The following is a 10,550-nucleotide window of genomic DNA, read 5'->3' as shown; positions in this document are numbered from 1 at the left end:
TTGTGTTGCAGTGGTGAACTAATGTGGGTTCGGTTGATTAATATATATAAAAAATTAAAATATTTGAAACGACATTTATTCGGTCAATAAACCCCCAACATTAGTAACACCCGATCGTTGAAACTAGGGTGTTGCTAAAACCCTAGGGTAAAAATCGAGTGTTACGACGACGAGTCAACGTGAATTTAAGATCAGTATCAGAACGTTCGTTACGGTATAAGCAACGTTGGTAATACCCAAACATTAAAACGTAAACAACAAATTTGTCAAGTTAACATATTTGGTAGTTAAATACTTTTTTTAAGTACACTAGTTTGAGAAAAAAAACATTTATTGTCGGATGGTTTGTTTGATAGTTTTCAAGAAATCAAACAAAATTCATACTCGGCATGTATCCCAAAATAATAACGCAAACTCAACAAGCAAACCTATAAATAATAAATGAAACTACTTGTGTTTTATTATAATTTAACATTTTCCATTACTTATCAAGTTTTATTACAAAATTTGTCTTTGTTTAACTTTAAAAGAATTGAAACAGTAGCATGCACTTTTATATTAAATGATCATGTGATCGTTCTACTTAACATGCAAATTGTGTACAAAAGTGATTAACAGAAAACGACTTTATTTTCCCAAAACGTGAAGTATTTTAAGTAGATTTTAGAAACACCGCTAAAAATTTGACACGTCAAAATATGAATAATGCAACATATTAAGTGTAACTCACGTCATTAAGTGGGTTATGCATTAGTGAAAAAGAGGTTATTAAGGTTTAATGAAAATTATAAATCCGTTTAGATATTGTCAATATCTTGAAGCAAACTAGGCTTGAGCCGACGATTTATTAATAAGTTGAGCTCGAGGTTTATGCATAACATATAGCTTGAAGCAAATTGAGCTTAATTAAGTTCAAATTATTTAAATTAAATGAGTTAGGTTTGAGGTTAGATGAGCTGAGGACTGAGGTTGGTTTGACCATAGGCGGATCAATTTTTAATTGCATATAGGGATGTTCATCGAATCGAATAACGAATGTTCGAGTTAAATCGAATCAAATAATCTGAATAACTTTTTTTTGCCACTATTCGTATTTGATTAAAAGTTGAACTATTCGATTCGTATTCGTATTCATATTATATGCAAAATTCGATATTCGATTCGAATAAATTCGATTTGAGTTTGAATAAATTCGATCTGATTCAAGTTCATCTATGCCAAAAACTTTGAAAACCATAATCATAATTGCACATATAAATTTAAAGTAACTACAATATCACATGAAAATAAGTTCAAAACTAAACTACAATTAGCTTAAAATTCAAATATTCAAAATGAGAAGTCAATAACACCCATATTAGTATGTGTTTTATTAATTTGTAATGGACATGTGTTATTTATGTATTTGACACAAATTAAAAAAAAATATAATTACACACACAAACACATATGCATGTATATATAATTTGAATTAGAATTTCGAATCGAATTGAATAATAAAAAATTATTAATTTGTATTCGATTTAAATACTCGAATACGAATTCGAATTTTTTAAACCGAATTCGAATCTTAATGATCGAATTCGAATCGAATGAACACCCCTAATTGCATATCCTACTAAAAATTGAAAATTCAAAGTAAGCATTTACAAGTTGTAATAACTTAACCTGCATCCCACATATTTTGTAAAAAGCTTCGGATTTTTGTTTGCTTCATGCCCTAGGGCCTAGAAAGGTTGAGCTGCCTCTGTCTAACTAGAACCAGAACCGTCAAACCAACCCTATTTTTTATATGTCCAACACAATGAAATTAGAGCATTTAAAATTGCCAATGCACTGGAAAAAGATTTCGGGATCCGTCACTCGGCTTGACTCGATTATCTAGAGCAAAGATAAATCCTTTAGATTTGAAGGTTTTTGGTTAAAATAGACTAATGTTCTTTTCTTGATCGAGTCTCTTCTAAATAAAAGTTAACATTTAATGTAATTATTTTTAGATTCTTGTAAGAATTGAAGGTACAATTCAGTCACTTGGACCCCAATTTAATTGTAGTTACTTGTATTTTACTTGAAAGAAGCATCGGCTAACAATTAAAGCCATACAGATGTTGGTCAGTGTTGCTTTTATCAAGTCCAACTAACTTGACAATGCTCTTAACCACGGGATTCATCAGGGTTACCTTCTTGTGGCTACCATTCTTTACTTTTTCTAACTTAAAAAAAATCGAAATGATAATTGTTTATACACACGGGTGAATTATGGTAGGAAATCGATTTTGCGTGCAAAAGTGTGAAGCCACCATGATACGGCAGATGACTTGGTGCAACTGTGCAATAGGTACTACGATCACGCCATAGTTATGCACATGGCCATCTCTGAGAATCCTTAAAAAATTCGAGGTTTTGGGGCGAATTGAAAAATAGGCCCAAAAATAAAATTTCAATAATTTGTATATAAAAAGCAGACATTACAACGCTAATTATGATAACAATTACCAAAAAAAAATTATTCTATCAACGATCTATTTTGAATACTTAAAAGAATCATGAGTCTCTTCAAACATTTTTTGTTTTAAATAAAAAGTATTTTTGATCTTTAAATATAAAAAATTTAATAATATGACAAAAAAAAACATTAACAAAACATGAAACTCATTAGATGAAAAGGAGGGAAGCTTAATTTAAAATTGGACACAATATTCAGCATTTCAGTGAGACCTTTGCTGCCATACATTTTAAACTAATAAAATCCAAAAACTGTGAAATGCAAGGTTCGAACTTGAGCATTCTTTTTGATGTAAAAGTAAACTACCAGTGGAACCAACTTACTTTTAGAGACTTGAGTATGCTTTCTCTATCATTAATAAATGCCAGAATAATATTATGGGCCCTAAAAATCGATGGGCCTTGGGCCGTAGCCCTCCCTGCCCACCCTATGGGCCGGGCCTGGTTATGCATAATTTCAAATAACTATAGACAATTTAAAAAAACATATACAACTAATAATGAACGTATATGAGCAAGCGCAATATTGCAAAACACATATAAATAATTACGCAATCAAAAATAGGATTGCGCAATATGTGTTTTATCATTACGCCATGGATGCATATTACATTTTAAAAAAAATCACTTTTTATTACTTTTATATAGTAATACTATTGTCGACTTAAAAACAATTGAATCCACTATATTATAAATAAGTTTTTGTTAGTAATTATGGCGTACAAAAATAGATAATTGAAGGGGAAAAAAGTGAAACTACGTAAAGTCAACCATAACAATTAACTAATCTTTCTTATTTTGCACCTACCAGCCATTTAATTTTCTGTAGTGTACATGTGACACCCCTAGAATTATAGTTATTATTTATCTTGATAAATGGTAGATTCACATCATTTACTTCGGCAAATTGAATTTTATTGCACCTTAAAAAGTTACTTGTCTCACATTTCACCATATATTTTTTTTTCTCATGGGCCTATAATTTATATGTTAAAAACAACTTAACTCTGTTAAGTTTTTTTATTTTTTTATCTGAATTTCAAACTGATGATTTAGGGTTTTCAATCAGAAGAATGATACGAGCCGATTGATATAAAACTTATCTTGAAACGATGCTCCAAATGACTTGAATTTTGTTAATTGGAGTTTAAACACCCGAATTAAAGCACCGTTTTGTCATTTGGAGCACTGTTAATTTTGAATTAAGTTTTACATCAATCGACTTATATACTACTTCCGATCAAAAACCCTAAACATCATTATGAAATTTGAAAAAAACATATTTAAGTTTTTTCTTAACGGGGTTAAATGAGAAAAAATAGGTGAAATATATGATTGGCGACAATAATTTTTTAAGATAAGATTATTATCGACTAAGTACTAACCATAAAAATTGTGAGATTATTAAAATCCAATTCGCCTTTATTTTACTTCATATTTGATTCAATATAGTTACTTGGTATATATAAAGTTGGTTTTAGTTAGTTGATATTTTGATGCCTTTTATTGACAACTAAAAAGGGAAAAGAATATAGCTCTAAGTGAACTAATTAATGAGATTTGCATAATTTAGTTGCGTGAAGTTTCTAGATTTGGTTGATAATACCTTATTAATTCATTTTAAAGAAATGTAGACATGGACAAACAACTTTTAAGTTGCACTCAGTTTAAGGGTCATTGTGGTTTTAAATATAAAGTTCTTCATCTTTGAATTGTCATGTCGTTAGTTAAATGGGTAACGTGAACAAGTTAACCTCTAAGTTTAAGAGATAATTAAACCTTGATTAATGACACAAGGTAATATCAACACCATGTTTAACTCATTTATCTAAATGAGGTTGACAAGTTCTTAATAAGTTGTAATTAAATTACAAACATGCTAAACATGTTTGTCGGTTGTAACAAACATGCTAAACATAGTTAAATAATTTATAAACAGGTTGGCACGACTACATGCTTCGCAACACATTATTGTCTTTATTATAACTCGATGTCCCTAACTAGCACTCACATTGAAGTCTCTATATCGAGTCGGGGGTCTCACCGGAAGCAACCTCTCTATCCCTATGAGATAGAAGTAAGGTTGTCTATATTTTACCCTCCTCAGACCTTACCATAGCTTTGTTATTGGTGGGATATACTGAGTACGGTGATGATGATGATGATGATGATGATGATGATGATGATTGAAGTCTTTATATCTTTCCTAATCTTCAAATTTTAGATGTTTCAGAGCATTCATATCAGCTTCTCTATCTATGTAACTTTCAAGTGCTATCGTCAATGTAATAAAGTTTGTTTTAAAGTTATGGATGGTTAAAAGTTAAAGGACCAAAAAAGAGCGTTTTCTAATGTTTTAGGCAAACATTCGCTTGAGCATAGTTAGTATTCCTTTCACTTTCGCATATATGTGAAAAAAATTGCAATTCCATAAGCCTAACCATGCGTACATACTGAATTTAAGATCAATATGGCAAATCTAACTTATATGTCACTGGACCTACATTTGCAAGCACCTTATGTGGACCAAAATAGCATGGAGCAGGCTTCCCCAAGACTCAAAATGGCATATAATGAACATATGTTTGAAACATAAGATAAACGTGACACATTCCTCAAAGGAGATTGTTCTATGCATTTCATAACCTTGACATTTATTTTGTTGTGGGCAATTGAGATGTTAAGATGGAGCACATTAAGTATATTCGCTCCGTGATAAGAATACTCATCAACGACAAGTGCCTAGAGCATTAGTTAGTTGACGTGGAAACGGTGCCAATTTATTTTATACTACTAGGATTAGTTATTTTAGTAGTGACATATGTAAAATACGGCAATACCTTTGTGGCATTGACAGACGTAAAACAGCTAAAAGTAAGTGACTACATTCATTCTTAGGTGGATCATGACCTCTAAAAGGTGAAAGTTTTGGATATTGAACTTAGACTTGTAAACGTGTATAAACGAGGTTTTATACATGCCAAAAGTACGGAAATATGAGATTTGATGTTATGCTATGTTTTGTGCCTTTGGGAGATTATGGGTTATTACTATGATAATGATTGTTGTGAATGAATGTTTTGAACTTAGAACTCACTAATCGTATCTGACTTTTAGTATGCAAATCAGATTTACAGGTAGACTTGATGTTTATATAAGGAATGGCTGGTGCTTGGAGTTGAGGCGGGTTATCCTACTAAAGAAACTTACATATAATAAGTCTAAGGTAAAAAAAGTTTTTAATTGTTCTTATTTTATTAAGGCAATGCTATGTTTATGTTTAGGAAAAGGTTTGAAAGTTGTAATAGATTTGGTTGTGATCCCTATGAGTATCAGATGTATGTTTCCGCTGCATTACTATATATTCAAAGTTTAAAAAAAGACGTTGCATGTGTAAACCCAATATTTCAGCAGTTTCTGGATTTGGGGCATTTCAAAAGACAACTTTGCTCCTCTTGTACACTAGCTTGCTTTATGGAGTGTAAAATACGTATTATAACTTGTATAAACTAAAAAACAAGACGACTTAATTTGCTCATGCAATCTTTATTAAATATAGTATAGATGGATATTACTTTATAGTGTTATTATTATTATTATTATTATAATTATTATAGTTTGCAGGTTTACAACGATAACTAGCTAGCTAATTGACGAGAGAACGTAACAAATGGACTAAAATGATCAATATGTCTCCAAATCAAATTTTACAAGTTACTTTGGGTTATTTGAGAGTTTGAACACACATTAATAATACTTTGGGCTAGAATTAATTACGGCAATTACATGTGGGCTGCTTTAACAGGCTAGTTACGTGAAGGCTAAAAGAAACATTTTAAGGAAATAAGTGGGCCAGGGCCACAAGAGAAAAAGGCCTTCGAAGCCTGCTGAGAATTATAACTTCTTGAGGCTGCTGGCGAGAGAAGCTAGTAGCTAGGAAAGCAAGTCGAAAACTTGACTCTTCTCCACGTTGATTCGATTCGTTAGATTCGATTCCGAGAAAATAGTAACCCGTAAAAGGTCAATACGAAGATGGTCTAGGACAAAGAACGAATGAACGATAGTTTATGTTAAAAAAAAGTGTTATTATTGGCATTCCTATTGCTATTATTCTTGCTAAGATCAATCTTAAGAAATTTAGATTATTTCATGATAATAATATAATCAAGCTTTAATTACTTATCTTGTAGCTGTAGATAAAAAATCAAAGTGGCATTCTCATGAGCAAAATAATGCGCTGCCCACAATAAAAACTTTCCTTTTCATTTTGGGCTGAATAGATTTATATGCATCATATATGTATACTACCGGAAATTTTTTTTAGTATGTAAAAAATATCAATAAAGAGCAATTTTTTTAAATAATAAATCACAAACTTGCGACGAATTTGCTACAAAAATCTAGTAGCAAAAAGAGACAGTCAAAAATCTGTCGCAAAATAGGGCTGTCATAATATTGCAACTGCAACCTCAGTCGCTAAAACCAGTCGCAAAATAACTCTCGGTCGCGAAACTGATAAAACCAGTCGCGAAACAGCTGCCAGTCGCAAAACAAATCACAACGGTGTTTTGCAACCATTGTTTTTGTTGCAAATCTGCCGCAAAGTTAGTTGCAACTTGGTTGCAAACTGATATATTATTCTATATGGAGGTTTTGCAACCGCAATTTTGGTTGCAAAAGGTACCTGTCACTAACACCCATCGGTGATACAACATTTATTCCTATCACTAACACCGTCAATTCCTAGCTATGTTCCCCTTCAATGATCATTTGGTAAATTGAATTGGTATATGCATTACCCACACCTCACTTACCGAAATACAATCACTGATGGACCCGCTTCACGACGCTATACCGTGATATTCTGCTATTATATGTGATTTTTTACTACTTTTTTATCACCCGTTGGCGATACAACATCTTTATTGTAATTAGATCATTTTATTTAATATATGAAGATTATTTCAATTATACCAAGTTTCTAGCAATTTCAAATCATTAATTTTAAGATTATATTGTATAGTAATTTAGTTTAATGTTAGTAAACGGGTGTGAGACCAATTTTGGGTAATTAAGCATCACCTGATACCATACCGTCCCAAACTCAGATAAAAAACTTATAACTAATCTCATATCCGTTTCGTACTTAAATACCCCGTCCCACTCCTTATTCATCTGGAATGTTTTAGAGTTTCGGATTTTCTCATCGGCTTTTTGTTGTTTTGCGGTCCCTATTAACAGACACATGGAATGCATTCTTAACAAAAATAATAATTAGATTGATAAGACACAAAGAAATGAATGAACATCGAATCGTAGCATCAAGGACCACACATCTCTATTGTCCATTTAATTCTTTGGATTGCACATTGCCACATATAATGCCACAAACCTACAACTTGTGATTTGTGAACAACTGAACAAGTATACAAATTCTTATAGCCTCTTCTTTTCCATTGAGAAAATATCAAATTTGGACAACAAATTGAAAGGACCAAATTCATGAGGGACGACTTAATTCAAAAGATGCCAAAACATGAACAAAATCAATCACAATCGTCGGGTGAATCGATGAGAACCAGGACGAAACTGCATGTGTAGAATGGCGACCCCGGTTGACTTATTAATCTCGAGTCAATCCAGAAATTTATAATACATTATGATCATATCCAATGTACTAATATAACTTATAGTTAATGATGAACTAAAAGTTAATAAAGAGATTAAAAAGATGTGGGTGATTGATGACTTACTGAGATTTGCAACTTTCGGTTGATCCGTGCACAATAGGAACTTAAAGAAAGTTACATTGTGTATGATATATCATAGACCATAAAGCATTGCTGGATACTGAAAACTAAGATACTAAACTATGAATTAACGAGGCACGACTAAGATGACTTGAGCTATACGAGACATGCATGCGATCAAGATATTCTCTTAAGTCACCTTACAAACTGATAAGGAGTTGATTCAAGAGACCATATAATTTGGACCAACTAGACATATGAAAGTAGCAAGAAAAGGGTTCGACTTAGGGACAAGGGAAAACCGGTTAGCCTAACCGAATTGAAACTGAAATAATCGACAAAAGTGAAACAAAATAACCAACCCAAACTAATAACCGATATTTTTTTAATAAACCGAACTAAACCTAACCAAAACCTCACCGATCTTGTTTTTAACATGCACCAATTTATGAAACTACCCTAATTAACATGCAAATAAAGCCTTCACAGCATATATACTTGTGCTTATCATCTATACTTTTTCAAAATACTAAACTAATTAAAGAAAACTAAAAGGAAAACCGGAAAACCAGAGGACTTCCCACAACGAAGAAGCTAATATTAATACGGAAAGACTTTCGTTTTAGTGGTTAAACAAGACAAAAGGAACCATGGAAGCTAGTGCTTGGACGAATTCAATAATTCATTCTATTCTTTTCATTTCAACAAAAATGATGATCACCCTAATATTATGTTTGTACTTTCTCCTTGTACACAATCATGGTGTCCATGGTATAGTAATTAAGTATATTGGTATAAAACATTAAGATTAAACATTTTCGTTGCTATCGTCATATATCGATCATTATCATGATGATGATCACCATCATCAACATTTGTCTTTTTATTGGTCCACCATGCTAGCAATCACAAACATACACTTAGATACAATAACCCTAGCAATGCATCTAGAGGAATATTTCAATAATTGTATCTCTAGTATAGAAAAGATAGTTATTCATTATTACAAACAAGCTAGGCCAGTGGCTATTTGCATGTTAATGTGTACCTTTGATGGTGATTTGCATGTTAATGTGTACCTCTAGATCATGATGCCAGCAAATCTTGGCCAAAACCCAAGCTTTTACACCTATATAAACCCTTCAACCACAAATCATCCTCAACTACACAATCATACCTAAATTTAAAGGGCTTGTATTAGCTCACTTTAAGATGGCTTCAAAGGGCAATGTTGCACTAATTCTCTTTCTAGCACTCAATCTATTCTTTTTTGCCACGGTGAGTGGCTGTGGGACTTGTGGTAGCCCTACCGCAAAACCGAAACCAAAGCCAAAGCCAAAGACAACCGAGGCTACTTGCCCTAAAGACACCTTGAAGCTTGGGGTGTGTTCCAGTTTGCTAAGTTTGGGTGTAGTCGAAGCGGGTTCACCACCAACTAAACCGTGTTGCACCCTCATCAAAGACCTTGCTGACCTTGAGGCCGCGGTTTGCCTATGCACTGCCATCAAAGCTAAGGTTTTGGGGACCAAACTAAATGTGCCTGTCTCTCTTAGCTTGCTTCTTAGTGCTTGTGGCAAGAAAGTCCCAAGTGGCTACAAGTGTGCTTAATTAAATTGGATACATATGGCTCGTAACTTCACTCGTATTCGAAGTTATGCTATATTTAAGTTTGAGTCTTTTCGGTCATGTCTGTCTGGATGATCCGAGTAAGGGTATGCTAACTATTGGATCGGCTACTTATTACATTATTTATGAAGTCATATGTGTGTTTTGTATGTATGCTTAATTAGCGTGATTGTTCGTGTGATTATGTTTTGATTGTATTAAATCCTGGTTGACTTTTGTAATGGTTTGGGGAAATGAAAGTCATTTGTTTATGTTGTGTTTGGTTTTCTGGTACTACTTTCTAACTTCTTTATTCAGTGGCCACAAAAACTATACTAGGATTAGAAAGTCAATGGTTGTTAACTGACTACACCAGTGAGGTGAGATGTTTGTGACACTCTTAATTGTCAAACATGTATTTCAGCGATAATTCATCAATCGGGACAGCAGCTTATTAGTCATGAGTCTTGACTGTAATAGTGAAATTACTGCTTAGTTTACTAGGGCCGTCTCTGAGAACCACTAAATATTTTAGGGCGAGTAAAAAACAGGTCCTTCAAAAATTTTAAAAGATGGTCACTCCTAGGATTTGAACCCCAAATCTTTGTTTTCATAAACCAACACTTTTCCCGGATCCTAGCACGACGACCCACCTCATCACTTTTCCAGGCCGGCCCTGCAACTTAGGGG

The 10,550-nt window shown here is 32.9% G+C and overlaps 1 pseudogene; it reads left to right on the top strand.

The window, feature by feature from the left end:
* The first annotated feature begins 9,394 nt into the window (after positions 1–9,394).
* Positions 9,395–10,137, top strand: LOC143579997 (14 kDa proline-rich protein DC2.15 pseudogene; annotated as a pseudogene).
* The last annotated feature ends 413 nt before the right edge of the window (positions 10,138–10,550 follow it).

The sequence above is a fragment of the Bidens hawaiensis genome, unplaced genomic scaffold (genome assembly GCF_021521415.1).
Source record: "Bidens hawaiensis isolate Kalapana, Puna unplaced genomic scaffold, B.hawaiensis_p1.1 tig00030191_1, whole genome shotgun sequence".
Classification (NCBI taxonomy): domain Eukaryota; kingdom Viridiplantae; phylum Streptophyta; class Magnoliopsida; order Asterales; family Asteraceae; genus Bidens; species Bidens hawaiensis.
Note: the sequence above shows the minus strand (reverse complement) of the source record. Positions and strands in the feature narration are given on the sequence as shown.